The 14,507-nt window shown below is 50.8% G+C and overlaps 1 protein-coding gene and 1 pseudogene across 5 annotated transcripts in view; one reads left to right on the top strand and one right to left on the bottom strand.

Annotated features, from left to right (window-relative positions):
* Window positions 1–14,507, bottom strand: part of LOC119394569 (amphiphysin) — a 669,247-nt gene that overhangs the window by 148,230 nt on the left and 506,510 nt on the right. The window lies entirely within an intron of this gene.
* Window positions 5,133–6,320, top strand: LOC125758510 (uncharacterized; annotated as a pseudogene).

Consider the following 14,507-nt stretch of genomic DNA (forward strand, 5'->3'; position numbering starts at 1 on the left):
GTATGACAACGTTCATCTGGAAATTTTGTGGGATATACTGAAAGAAGTGGGCATAGGGGACGACTGTATACAGCTTTTGAGGGAAATATACCGAGAAAATACAGTTTGTATAGAATGGGAAGGAATAAGTAGCAAGGACAGCGTTGAAATTAGCAAGGAACTGAGACAGGGATGTCCTTTGTCCCCGCTGTTATTCATGCTGTACATGGTGAGGATGGAAAAAAGCGCTAGAAGGTAGCAACATTGGATTTAATTTGTCACACAAGCAGGTCGGCACGATGGTTGAGCAGAAGCTTCCAGGTCTATTTTATGCTGATGATATTGTCTTATTTGCGGACAGTCAAGATGATATACAGCGACTGGCAGATATATGCGGAAGGGAATGTGAGGCTCTAGGACTAGGATTTAGTGCAACAAAATGTGGATTTATGGTATTCAATGATCACGAAGACCATGCGGTCTTCATACAGGGCCAAAAAATACCGAGGGTAAGCGAGTACAAGTACCTCGGAGTATGGGTAAATGAGGGGGACAGATATATGGAGGTACAAGAGAAAGCATCGGTAGCAAAGGGAAAGAGGAATGCTGCAATTATGAAGCACAGAGCTTTATGGGGATACAATAGGTACGAGGTGCTTCGAGGGCTGTGGAAGGGTGTGATGGTCCCGGGGCTTACATTTGGGAACTCAGTGGTGTGCATGAAGTCAGAGGTAGAATCAGGAATGGATGTAAATCAAAGGACGGTGGGCCGCCTCGCGTTGGGCGCTCACGGGAAGACGACAAATGAGGCTGTAAAGGGTGATATGGGATGGACAGGCTTTGAAGTGCGGGAAGCTCAGAGCAAAATGAGATTCGAAGAGAGGCTGAGGAAAATGAAGAAGAGTAGATGGGCAGAGAAGGTTTTCAGGTATTTGTATAGAAAAAGCGTTGACACGCAGTGGCGAAAAAGAACTAGGATGCTCACCAGTAAATATACGGCTAGCAGTGCAGGCGATATGGCAACAAGGAGCATTAAGCGGAAGGCCAGAGAGGCGGAGAGGACTTATTAGATGGCAGCGATGGAAAAGAAGCCGGCTCTGAGTAACTACCGAAAGGGAAAAAACGAAATAAGGAGGGAAAGGTTTTATGATAATTCAAGGGGAAGCGCTTTACTGTTTGAAGCAAGGTCGGGCTGCCTTAGAACGCGTAGTTATAAAGCGAGATTCAGTAACGAAGAAGAACAATGTACATGCTGCGGGCAAACTAAGGAAACGATGGAACATGTACTGATTGAATGTGGCGATATTCACCCAGGTATACGTGTGGGCACGAGTCTACAGGAAGCCTTGGGTTTTAGGGACAACAATGGAAAGCTGAACCCGTCCGCGATAGAAATAAGTAAGAGACGGTTAGAGTATTGGTGGCAGAAAGGTAGAGATAAAGTACAAAAATAAATAATGGGGAAAAATAAGGTCATTCTGCCTTAAGAGGCAGTGAGATGGACCGTGAATTTATATTTTTTGGTATAATAACATAGATTTAATCAATGTGGATAAGGTATTAGGCCAGTATAAAACAAGGAAGGTTTTTTTTTCTTTTTTTTTTCTTCGAGCCTGGTGGCAGACATGTCACCGCCCCGTTATAAAGGGGACGCTCATAGTATCCATCCATCCATGCTGGAATCATCGAAGGCAGAGCGAGCGGCGTCCGGAAAAGAGTGGTGCAACTCTGCTACCTAAAGGTAGCATATACAGTAACTCTAGCCAAGTCAAATATGACGCGCCCTCTATAGGCTGTAGTATATAAAGGGTGTACTGTCAATAAACGGGAGCATTTCTGCTGGGGACTCCGAGCGTGTGCTTTTACTTCGCGGCCCTCAGGCTTCAGCCTGCCCGCTCGACCGCCTCGGCTCGAAACATCCCACCACATGGTGTCAGAAGTAGGATGCGTGGTTCCCACCACTCGACATGGCTAACAAAGACGCTCCAGTTCCTGCTCTCGCTGCCGCCAGTCTTCGGAGACCGGCTCCGTTCTCGTTCGACGATGCCGGCGAGTGGCTGCCCTGGTTACAGCAATTTGAGGACTATGCTTTCGCCACCGGCATGCACGCAGCCCCGGACGAGACTAGGGTCAGGACTCTCCTCTACTGTATGTGTCCCCGGGCACGCATCGTCCTCAGTTCACTCATGTCCGACGAAGAAGCGTACAAGTCCTACGAGGAAGTCACCCAGCGGCCCACAAGCTATTTCGTGCACCCCGTAAACGAGGTGTACGAGAGCTCTCGGTTCCACAAGTGGATGCAAGAGCCAGGCAAAACCGTCTACAGTTTTTTCACGGCCCTTCGGAACATGGTACGCAAGTGTAACTACCCATCACCTGCCGTTGAAGAGCGTCTTGTTCGCAACCGTTTCGTCGTGGGTTTGGCGGATTCTCACCTTTCAGACAAGCTGTGCCGCACTCCGAGCCTTTCCCTGGACGACGCACTCGTGCAAGCTCCTCAGCACGAAGATGCCGAACACGAGAAACAACGCCTGTCCCTCACTGCTGGGCAACTGCCTACGGTAGCTCACGTGGACGCGGTGACTTCACATAAACCCGCGCAGCGTGCACGCGGACGACGCAACAAACGGGACTCTGGCAACTTTGCCTACTTTGCGTCACGTGACCGGCCCGACGGTTCGCACACGAGCAACAAAGCCAGCGAGCCTTCGAAAGGCGGCCTAGGCCTAAGTGGGCAGTGCCAATTTTGCGGTCACGAGTTTCACCGATGGTCTGACTGTCCAGCGGCCAAAGCGGTCTGTAACCACTGCAAGAAACGAGGCCACTTCGCGGCGGTATGTCACTCAAGGAAGCGCCTCGGATCCGTAGAGCTCCACTCCGTCGCGGCCGTGGCTCGCAACGGGCGGTACGTTGAGGTGCGTGTCAACGGGCACCCTCTCATCTTCAAAGTGGACTCTGGTGCCGATGTCTCGGTGGTTCCGCGCACGTTTCCCGGCTGCCCAGCCGTCCTCGATAAGCCGCGTGGCGAAGAACTTTTCGGACCCGAGAAACAAGCCCTGAAGCTTCTCGGCACCTTCGACGCGGCGCTGTCTTGGAGAGGCAGGCAAGTCAACGAGTGCCTCTACGTCGTTGCGGGCAAAAGCAGCCACTTCTCGGCTATCCCGCTATCGTTGCCCTCGGTGTCGTCAAGTTTGTCGGCGCCACCACACCAGCCCTGCCGGAAGCACCACCTCGTGAAGTCTCTCCAGCCCTTTTCACCGGCCTGGGCACGTTTCCGGAAGAGTACACGATATGTATCAAGCCTGACGCGGTACTGTATGCCCTCAGCACAGCCCGGCGTATCCCGATACCACTACGAGACATAGTCAAAAAGGAGCTCGACAAGATGGAGCAGGAGGGCGTGATCCGGCGCGTCGACAAACCAACGGACTGGTGCGTCAGACTTGTCGTCGTCCCGAAGCCAGTGGGGGGTTACCGCCTGTGTGTCGATTTGACAAAACTCAAGTCGTTTTACGTGAACGCCACGTACTTCCGACCATCGCGCGACTCCCAGAAGTACACGACTTTCATCACACCGTTTGGCAGGTATTGCTACTGCCGCCTCCCATTCGGCATAACATCGGCCCCGGAATACTTTCAGTGTCAGATGTCTCGCCTGCTGGAAGGGCTGGCCGGTGTTGTTAACCTTATGGACGACATCCTTGTGTTTGGCCGCCCCACAGAAGAACATGACCAACGCCTCCAGGCAGTCCTTGGTCGCCTCCAACAAGCGGAGGTCATCCTCATAGCTGCCAAGTGCCTTTTCGGCGTGTCCAGCGTGCGATTCCTTGGCGTTGTCGTTGGTGCCAATGGCATCACTCCGGATCCAGAGAAAGTGGCCGCCATTCAGCGCACGCCAGCTCCTCAGGACTTTCATGCTGTCCAACGCTTCCTTGGTATGCTCAACCATGTCGGTCGCTTCCTCCCTGGACCTCCCTCAAACAACTGCGCCAATCAGAAGTCTCCTGAACAAGACTGCAGCCTGGACATGGGGACCAGCATTTGAAAAGCTCAAGAGCATGCTGTCCTCAGACATGTGCCTCGCAACGTACAACCCTGCACTGTTGACGACAGTCCCTGCAGATGGCAGTTCCTTCGGGCTGGGCGCTGTTCTCCTTCAAGACCAGCCATCAGGGGAGCGCCGACCAGTTGCATACGCCTCTCGAGCACTGATGGAAACGGCACGGAGGTACAGCCAGATCGAAAAAGAGGCACTGGCTGCCACTTGGGCCATCAACCGATTCGACGAGTTTCTTCGGGGTCTTCGTTTCACCCTAGAGACTGACCATAAGCCGTTAGTAAAGCTCCTAGGAACCGCGGACCTCGATCTCATGCCACCACGAATCCAGCGCTTCCGCATCCGCCTTCTCCAGTACCAGTTTGACGTCAAGTACGTTCCTGGGAAACAGCTGGCCACCGCAGATGCACTCTCAAGGGACCCAGTCGTCCAGTTGCCAGCGACTCCAGTAGTTGACAAGGTGGAGCTGTACGTTCAAGAAGCACTCCGTGCTATCCCTCCCACATTTGCAGTCCTCCTCGAGGACTTCTGAGCTCACCAGGCTGCAGATGGGGAGTGCACGCAACTCAAGTTGTACTGCGAGCAAGGGTGGCCTCAGAAAGAGAATCTGCCTCTCAGCATGGCTCAGTTCTGGGCTCATCGGGCCGAATTCGATATCGGTGACGGCCTTCTCCTCTACGGTGGACAACTGCTGGTGCCCGCTTCTCTGCGGAAGCACGTCCTCTCCCTCATCCATGACAGACACCTCGGAGTGAAGCGCTGCCGTGCCATTGCCAGGGGAGCTGTCTGGTGGCCAACCATGGGGAGTCAGATCAAGAGCATGGTGGAGAACTGTCCCAACTGTGCCACCACGTGGATCCAGCGAGCAGAGCCACTGCTGCCTACTGTGACGCCTAGCCGTCCCTGGGAGCGAGTCAGGGTGGACATCTTTCATCATGAAGGAGCCGACTACCTTGACGCAGATTACTACTCGAGGTACCCAGAAGTGCTGTCCCTTCGCTCGACGACATCCACAGCGGTGATCTGCATCATCAAAAGTGTTTTCGCAAGGCATGGGATCGCAGAGACCCTCGTCAGCGATAATTGGCCTCAGTTTTCGTCGGCAGAATTCAGCGTCTTCGCCCAGAGCTACGGCTTCGCCCACGTCACCAGCAGTCCCAGGTACCCGCAGCCCAATGGGGAAGTCGAGCGTATGGTGCGGACGGTCAAGGAACTCTTCAAGAAGTCTCCGGACTGGCCTTTGGCAATGTTGGCATACCGCAATGCACCTGGCGTGACCGGGTACACCCATGCTCAGCTGCTCATGGGGCGCAGCCTCTGGACTCGCCTTCCGGTCCCAACGGCCGGATTGCTTGCAGAACCGCCTAATGCTGCTGACTTCCACTAGCGCGACACGGCCCAACGACGTCGCCAGTGCCAAGATTTTGACCGTCGACATGCTGCACAAGAATTGCGGCCCCTGGAGGAGGGAGAGAGAGTGCGGATTCGCGACACATATTGTGCTGGCACTGTTCTTAGCCCAGCGCAGCATCCACGCTCCTATGTGGTCCAGACGGATTCAGGTGCTCTCGTTCGCAACTGGAGACAGCTGGTTCCGCAGCAGTCTCCGTCATCAGGGGGTCTAGACCTCGGCAGCTCCATTCCATGGACCCAGGGATCCGAAAGCCTGCCACCGACTCCAACTCGCCCAAAGCCTGTGTCCAGCAGTCCAACTCCCAGGGCACTTACTCCTTTACCAGTTGCATCGCCACCGGTTGCCCCAGCCATAGAGTTTCTTACAATACTTACTAGAGGGAACTCTGGCGCTAGTGTCTATGGGAGCTGCAACGCATGGCGCTTCAGCCAGCATAGGAATGAAGGGTAGTACACGAATTTGTCTAAATTTCGTTCTTTCGACTCCGTTTGGCTACGCGTCGCCTGGATCCGCTTTTTAGCAAGACGAAGTTCAGCAAAATGTCAGCAGTTCCACTTCACCACTTTATCTTTTTTAGGCTCACCAATTCAAATCTCGTCACGAAGTTCACAACGATCCATTCTTTTATCCGAAAGAAAACCAAAACACAGCAATAAACAAATCCACAAGTGCGTTCGAAGCCTGCAAGTACGAAGACTAGGCAAATCCGTGTACTACCCATCATTCCCATGGTGGCTGAATGATCGCAGTGCCAGAGTCCCCTCTAGTTAATTTTAGGAAACTCTATGGCCCTAGCTACTCCCTCAAGACCGCCTGGGTTGGTTGTGCGCACTCGGTCTGGACGTTGTGTTAGGCCATCGGTGCGGCTGAACTTGCAGAGCGTGCCATGTGACATTTGTCATTACGTTGCATACCTGAGAGTGAGGGGTTGCTTTCTGTTACTTTCCCAAAAGGGGGGATGTAGAGGGCGCGAGTGCCGAGTCAAATATGAGGCGCCCTCTATAGGATGTAGTATATAAAGGGTGTACTGTCAATAAACGGGGGCACTTCAGCTGGGGACTCGGAACGTGTGTTTTTACTCCGTGGCCCTCGGGCGAGGCATGTGACCCGTGCCTCGCCGACCAATAGCCCTTCTTCCCCCTCCATAAAACCACCTGCAATAAACGCGGGAGAGCAGTCACCCGTCAGTCTCGCCGAAGCTTGGTCTACGAATCGTCACTCTATGTGCCTTCCGTAGCTCGGCCTCTCTGCCGGCCTGCCGCGAGGTTACGCCGCGCTCCTGCCCTACACAACAAGTGCAAAAGAGTGGACAACACCTCTCTGACACGAAACAAAAGGGTTTCCTTGTTTTGCGACACATCAAAAACGGACCGATTGCCTGACAAAGCTTCGAAAGTTTATTCGGTGCGAGAAAAACCACGTGTATGTTTGCCTCACTGGCTATCTTCTAGCGACGGTGTGACATGTCATGTACGTAAGGGATGACAGACAGGCTTTGTTGGCTTATGTTGTGATCACTCGTGCCACCTGAAGATTTATGCATGTTCTGTTTGACTGTCCCTAAAGGTCCTGCCGCTACTAAAGTGGTGACATGCTGTGAGTAGCCTCCTATTATCAAATGATTTGTTTGGATGAGAAAACTGGCCTCACATGCGTGCGTAGAGGACTTGCTTAAAGCATTTCTTAGGGCGAGTTTGGTGGTTTAACAACCTTGCAGGAGCCTGATGAGAAAGGCTTGCTACTGTGTGGTTTGTTTGCCAGCAGATGTGCTCGAATGTGCACGTATGCCTTAGGTCAAGAAACCTGAAGGAGTCTTTCCCTAGTGCTTCATGTGTGGTTAGCACTGGATTTAAACACCCAGTGAACATTTCAAAAGTTCGAGAGTGGGAGCTTCTTACATGAGCACAGCATCTACTGACCTAATGGAAAAAGAGTATGTATTCTTAAAGGGACACTAAAGGCAAATATTAAGTCGACGTTGATTGTTGAAATAGCAGTCCAGAAACCTCGTAGCGCTGCTTTTGTGCCAAGGAAGTGCTTATTTTGAAATAAAATCACGTTTTTAGTGGTCCGCATCGCGTTAGCGCGCTTCAAATCTCCCGCCTGAAAATACGACTCTCATACGTCACTGCTGCCGTGCCCAACGTTGCCCGCTTTTACTGCGCGGCCGCCGACACTAGTAGCAGTCAAGCGGATGTAGCGGGACCCACAGTAGCAACAACGGCGCTGCGGCAAAGACTTGCTCGGATGGGCACATTCAAAGCCGTCACCAAGTTGCGGTTGGTCTCGTAATCCTCAGTACAAAAGTGCAGCGAGCACACACGCAGAGGTTTTGACTGTTTAGCACACTGGCGCAATGGCATGACACTAAGCCACTTCGAGCGTAAGGGTTCATTCCGCGGCACCCAGTGAAAAGACACACCGGTTTCCTTGCTGCAGCGCTGGCGTTGTGCACCATTCGGGCATCCGGCAGTATCACACGCATGTGGCATTTTGTCTAACTTCCTGTCAGAGCGACTTTCACGAGCGCGCAAAACACGCACGGCAGTATGCGATCCCGAAACTACCACTGAGACGGGCGAGGCGCAGTTTGGCGAAAACGGAACCTTTGAACCACGCGCGCCGTTCCCCATGGCAACGCCACGGAGGTTTTGTTTTCCATGAATCAAGCGGAAACGAACAAACAGCATTTTATTACGTCTTTTGATGCTCGGAATGTTCTTTTTTTACTGCTGCTAGTTTGATTACTAGTGATTTATTGTAGGCCGACTTCCCTACGTCATCGGGATCACTTCGAAAATGTCCCACTCGTGGCGCTCATCATGTGATACATTTAGCTTAACCCTTTACTGCCGGTTGTCGCGAATTCGCGACATACCGAAAGACGCCGATTAAGTAACACACGAGACGCGTCGATGCCTTCACCGGCGGCTGTCATGTATTTGCGGTGAATGTAGCTTTCAGCACGAGACATCTAACGCCATTGCATGTAAGGTATTGCAAGCTGGAACCCAGTGTTGTGTATCAGTTGCCGGAAAGCGCGAAGCACGTGGAACAGCTATCACTTCTTCGTTGTTTTCTGCCCGAGGGATGTGTGTTACATCTGCTCTAAAATTTTTTCGATGTGCACGCATACAAGAGGTTGCACACGACATGTCACGTTGTTTTGAAGTACGTTATTTCCTGTGCTATTCTCGCTTCTGTGGTATGTCGCGAATTCGCGACATCCGGCATTTGAGCCAATCAGTGATGACTGCCGGTATGTCAAATTCATGATGTACTTCCGCTCATTTCATGAAAAAAAAAAAGGCTCCGCACGCGCTTGCCACCTGAAGATACATGCGACGACAGCAGTTTCACTAACAGCGAAGACGGCAATGTCGATCCCGATCCTCGTGCACAAGCACGAGTGTCTTCATCAGGCAGTGAGGATGAAGACGAAGATGTGGTAGACCAGCCAAGCTAGTGCCTCTCTAAAACATGCAGTGCGGTGGAAAAAAAGACTGTCAAGAACAGCGGGAAATGCGACACTGCAAAGCCACTCATCCTCGATGTGAAACTGTTCGAGCTCCTATTCAATATTTCAAGGAATTTTTATGACACCTCCACGGAATACATCGTTCAGCAGAGCAATCTGTTTGCGACACCGAAAAACCCGAACAAAGGACTGGCTCTATCTCGTGGTGAGCTAGATCTATTTCTCGGTGCCGTCACCTTCATGTCATTCTGTCGGCTCCCAAGAATTCGGCTATACTGGGCACATACTAGGGCACACACGACGGCCGACACGATGTCACGTGATTGGTAGGAGGCAATAAAGTCAAACTTGCATTTAACAAGAATGACGACGCCAAGTTACGTCGCCATGAACAGATCCGCTTCATGGATGCGGCGATGCCATACTAGCGTTGCATTGAATATATTGAGCTACTATTGGCTTAAGTGCCGGTTGTCGCGAATTCGCGACATACCTAAAAGTATGCATTAAAATTGCATTTTGGATAATACAACTGCTGATTTAAGTTAAGGTTGCTATTTAAAGCAGAAAAATGAAAAACAAATTTTTTTCTTCGGCGCTTTCGTAATTCAGGCATTAAAGGGTTAATTTCTCGGTAAGTAGGGCACTGCTGTTGATAATATTGCCGTTTTAGAAGTTGTCATACATTGGGCTTTCACTCTGACAAAAATTGTTATTTGCCTTTAGTGTCCCTTTAAGCAAAGTGCAGTGGTGTGGCTCCACACGTGTGAATGTGTAGCATGTCAAATGCTTTAATCAATCTAGTCCTGCCCCTTGGTTATCGTTGCATTTGATTTTGCTTCGTTGGCCCGGCCAGGACTCTCAGCACCTTCGTGCAAGTGGCTATGTTCTGCCTCTGTTCAATGAACATTCAGTAGGAAGTAAGCGCGTCGTCACTTTCTTTGTCCATGTCTTTTCTGTGCGCTACAAGTTTCGCCATGTATTACTTACAGTTGTTTAATTAACGAGGCACAGGCTTGCGCAATAACATGCACCGAGCAAAGAACGCAGCAATGCACTCGGCCGACAGCTTCACAAGTCCCATGTGACGTCATGCCACAAAGGCCACTGCTTATTGGGAGGTCTGATGCAGGTTTCGAACGCATGAAAAAAAAAAGCTGAATAATACTATACAAGGCTCCAGTAGACCTGGAAAATTCACCGTTCTGTTCTCCACATGTGCAAACACATGACACACTCAACGCTTCATAATGTTAAGGGAAGCAACTGCGTTTGAAAACGTTTTTACAATTTCTTTAGCAGTTTATATGAAACTTGCTGGCCTTGTGTTTATTCGTGTGCTGATCTTCATATATTCAACCATTTTACTAGCACAATAAGTATTTCAGAAGGACGAACAGCTAAGTCACTTGGTAACTCACCTTCGAACGGTGGTGCACAAAAAAAAAAAAGGAAAAACAAAACTGAACGAAAGCACAGGAAGAAGGAACACGGTGCTGTGTTTCTTCGTCTTCCCACGCTACCGTTCAAAGAGCGAACGTGCAGTTCTTAAGACCATTTCATGTGCCACTTGGGGAGCTACAGTTTGCCTAGACTGAGAGAGTAAATCAGCACATCAGAATGACCTGGAATGGGAACCGTATGCAATGAAAACACGAATAGGTCTTCTAAACCCATTTGAACAAAACTTACAATATGTTGAACATTCACGACTGAAATCCCAGCTTGACACAGACTTCCCTAAACTTTCTGTCGGTGTTGATGTCTGCCAAAAAGTGTCAACACCAGCTAAAGCTACTGTTGACATTTTTTTATTGCCAAAGAAGAAGTAAAGAATTTTCAAGAAAGAGAAGACTCCTGAACTTCTTATTTGGCGATAAAGAAATGTCATATGTCATGTGCATTGCCACGACGCGCTCCACTGCTGCCTCTTTGGCACACCGGTGTCACCAATTGGCATATAGTAATCAACCACCAGTCATCCCGTTCAGCAGTTGAAGCATGGACCTTGGACGAGATGCTGCTTACCGTACTTCCATCATGGACAACCAGTCAGCTGCCCATAAAGGAGCAGCGCTGTGGGCTCAGTGCCATTGCCACGGTGCAGTCCACTAATCCATTCCTCTTCATCGTGCAGGTCTGTCAACCACATCCTCTTTTCACTAAGAAAACAAGTATAATTATTGTTTTGTGCAAAGCCTGCAGTGCTGCTTGCACATTGCTTCTGAGTGTCTCTTTGTGATTTAATCCCTATCATTACTCTAGGGGCCTGTTCAAAGTAATCACACTCCAGATAATGCCGCTCTGCTTGCCAAAACCAAAGAGCTTTTCACTGGTCAGGCTAAGACGATCACCGAGATGCCAGATCTCAAGGCCCAGCCTAAGGATACAACCGTATTACTGGACCCTTTGAATAAGATGCTGACGGACCCAGAGGGCAATTACCAAAGTCCACGTAAGTCGACATGCAAACCATACAGGCAGACAGCAATTCATAAACTGAAAGCGCATGCAGACGATGCCGAGAACCAGTCTAGGTGAAACAATTTGCTTTCTTACGGCCTTCCCAATCCGTCCGCATTAGAGTCATCAATGGGTTCAGAAGGTCACTGCTCGGATTGTCTCAATGTACGGCTCGAGACCAAGGAAATAGACTGAATGGGTCGGTGTAACTGCAAGCACCCAATTATACATTTAAGTTCCAAAAAACAAAGGAAGTCGTCTTTTCCAATGAGCATAACTTCAAAGGCATTGACTTTAGTCGATTTTTCATGAGCTGTAAGAAACACCCGTAAACACCTTGTTGCCTTCGCTAAAGACAAATCTGTGCCTTATTCCCACCATTTCAAAACACTATTTATAGGTGCAAAGTGCTACATACAGTAAAACCTCGGTGATATGATCACGGCTCACGCGAATTTCGGGGTGATATGAATTTTCCTGTGGTCCCGGCCAAATCCCATTAGCCTGCAATGTAATGGAGCACGGTTCTTGCGAACCAATTTTAACCCCACGACGTTTGATACGAACGTACACTAGCGCAAAGGTAGGAACAGGTATTGCCTGCGCTATTGCGGAAGACGCAGAAACCACGTGCAAGCGCGGAAATACTGGCTGCGCGACCATCAGCGGTGCGTCGTTGTCTCCGAGATTGTGTGCACAAATCTTGGAGACCTTTAACACGCTTTCGTGTTTAGATTACAGATGGCTCAAGGGGGAAGAGGGTTGTCACTGGCGGCCAATGAGGACAGGCATTGCGCAGTGACATGGGCTAGCGTGGTCACGTGGTGGCGCGAGCATGCTCAGGCATGTTTGGACTCGTGGCTCATGCGGGGAAGACCAACGCATGGCTCGCACAGAGCAAAAGGGCCTGGCGGCGTAGCCACGGTAGCCGTGTCGCCGATTAACGGCAGTTCCCGGCGCTCGAGCCGCGCGGGGCCATCACACGCGCTAGCTGGGGAACGAGGCGCCAAAGGGGAGGGCGCACTCGATTCCCACAGTACGCGCTCACCTGCCAACTCCGATTTGCATGGGAGACTCCCAAATTTTGAGCAAACCTCCCAGTTGTGCAGGCACGGCCGTAAATCTCCCGAAAACACCCCCACCACCACCATGATAAGAAAATAACAGCAACAGAGGACAGTGGTTCTAAAATTTTCCAGCCTTCATGTATAGCGTGCAAAGCGCTTCTTAAGTCACTTTTGCCACAGTACTCTGGTGTCATGCGGAAAAACGTACTAAGATTAAAAAGGGGTTACTAGCGATCACGGGTCACAACACAGCTGGTTCATTAATTACACACACGCGCACGCACCTTATATTTATGAGTACAAGCACGATCGCTGACATCTACTGGCAATCATTCATAGCTGTTCATGATGTCGCTGCGGCCCTGAGAAACAATAACTCAAAACACGGTAAAAAGCAGGTCACTGACCAATGTCAAAAAACAAAAAGACGTTTTGGGTTCCGTACGGATCCCTTGTTCACAATGGAATGACGGCAGGGCAGCAGGTTCTTAAGTAGCGTTGAGCGCATGACGCAAAGTCCGGGAGTACACGGGGTTTAGTGTGCCAGATGATCTATTGATTGTGTCGCTTGTTGTTTGAATTATTAGTGATTCGAGATTGAGCCTCGTCGTCCAATTCTTCTCCGTGGCCATGATGCACGCGTTGTCCCAGCTTATCTCGTGGCCCGTCTTCTGGGAATGCTCTGCAAGTGCATTCGTCACCGTGTGGCCCTTGGCGACGTCATTCTTGTGCTGCTTCAGAAGCCTGTAGAAATTTCCGCTTTCGCCAATGCACACCGATTCGCAGTCGGCGCATGGGATCTTGTAGACCACACCAGGAAAACGTTGCCGAGGGAGAGGATCCTTCACATTTAGCAAGTCACCCTTAAGCTTGCTTGCTGGCACATGCGCGATCTGGACACCACGTTTTCTAAACACGCGAGCTAGGGCTTCGCTTACACCTTGAATGTACGGAATCGCTGCGCGCTGGCGTGTTGATGCTGTATTATCAATGGCTTGACTGTTTTCCTGCTGGTTATGCATGATGAACTCAGTTGCCTTTTTAATAAAATGCTTAGGATATCCATTCCTGATGAGGTCATTTTCAATGGTCCGGAGCTCCTCCTGCAGGTTTCTTGCATCGGAACAGGTGCGAATGGCTCGTTGAACTAACGAAGTCGTGTGTGCTGTTGAAAACGCTATTGGCCTACTTGAAGAGATATGAACGAGACGAAGTCCGCACGAGAGCTGTAGGCATACTATCGAGGATTCGCAAGTCTGGCAGTAGCAAGTTCTCTCGGATGTGGGAATCGAGCGCGCCCACCCCTTTGGCGCCTCGTTCCCCAGCTAGCGCGTGTGTTGGGCTCGCGCGGCTCGAGCGCCGGGGACCGCCGTTAATTGGCAGTATGGCGACCACGGCGGCAGCGCCAGGCCTCTTTGTCTGGTGCGAGCCATGCGTCGGTTTCCCGGTGCGCGGGCACGCATCCGGGCATGCCTCGACATGCTCACATGCTCACGCCACCAAGCTAGCTTACGTCACTGCGCAACGCCTGTCCTCATTGGCTGCCAGTGACAACCTCCTTCCCCCTTGAGCTCGCTTCTGTCTGGCACGGGCTTGCCCGCGAGAGATGCTCTCAGGCTAGCACGAGAGGTTGACGCGCTGCTCCAGCAGGCGGCTTCTCGTTCGTCTGCTCGACTGATGCCCTTTGTGTGATGGTCGTAGCACCGCTGGCAAGCGTACTCGATCGGTCTTGCGGAGTTCCCCTTACGGCCTGCAAGCCCGTGACTGTCGTACTGTGCTGCATCTTGGGTTAATAAACCCGTGTTGTTGTTACCCTGCCTCGAATCAAGCTCCTCAAGCAGATTTCGACTTGAATCCGAGTCTTCCATGGCATAAGCAAGAACAACTGAAAGAACTGCTCTGGCAATACAGGGACTGCTTCTCGTCGTCGCAAAGAATTCAACAGAACCCTGTTGCTAAGCGCCGCATTATTGACCAAGAGTATATGTGTCCACTCTGTCAGAGCCTACACCGAGTTTCTGCATGCGAACACGAGGCCATAAAACTACA

This window comes from Rhipicephalus sanguineus, chromosome 5 (assembly GCF_013339695.2).
Source record: "Rhipicephalus sanguineus isolate Rsan-2018 chromosome 5, BIME_Rsan_1.4, whole genome shotgun sequence".
Classification (NCBI taxonomy): Eukaryota; Metazoa; Arthropoda; class Arachnida; order Ixodida; family Ixodidae; genus Rhipicephalus; species Rhipicephalus sanguineus.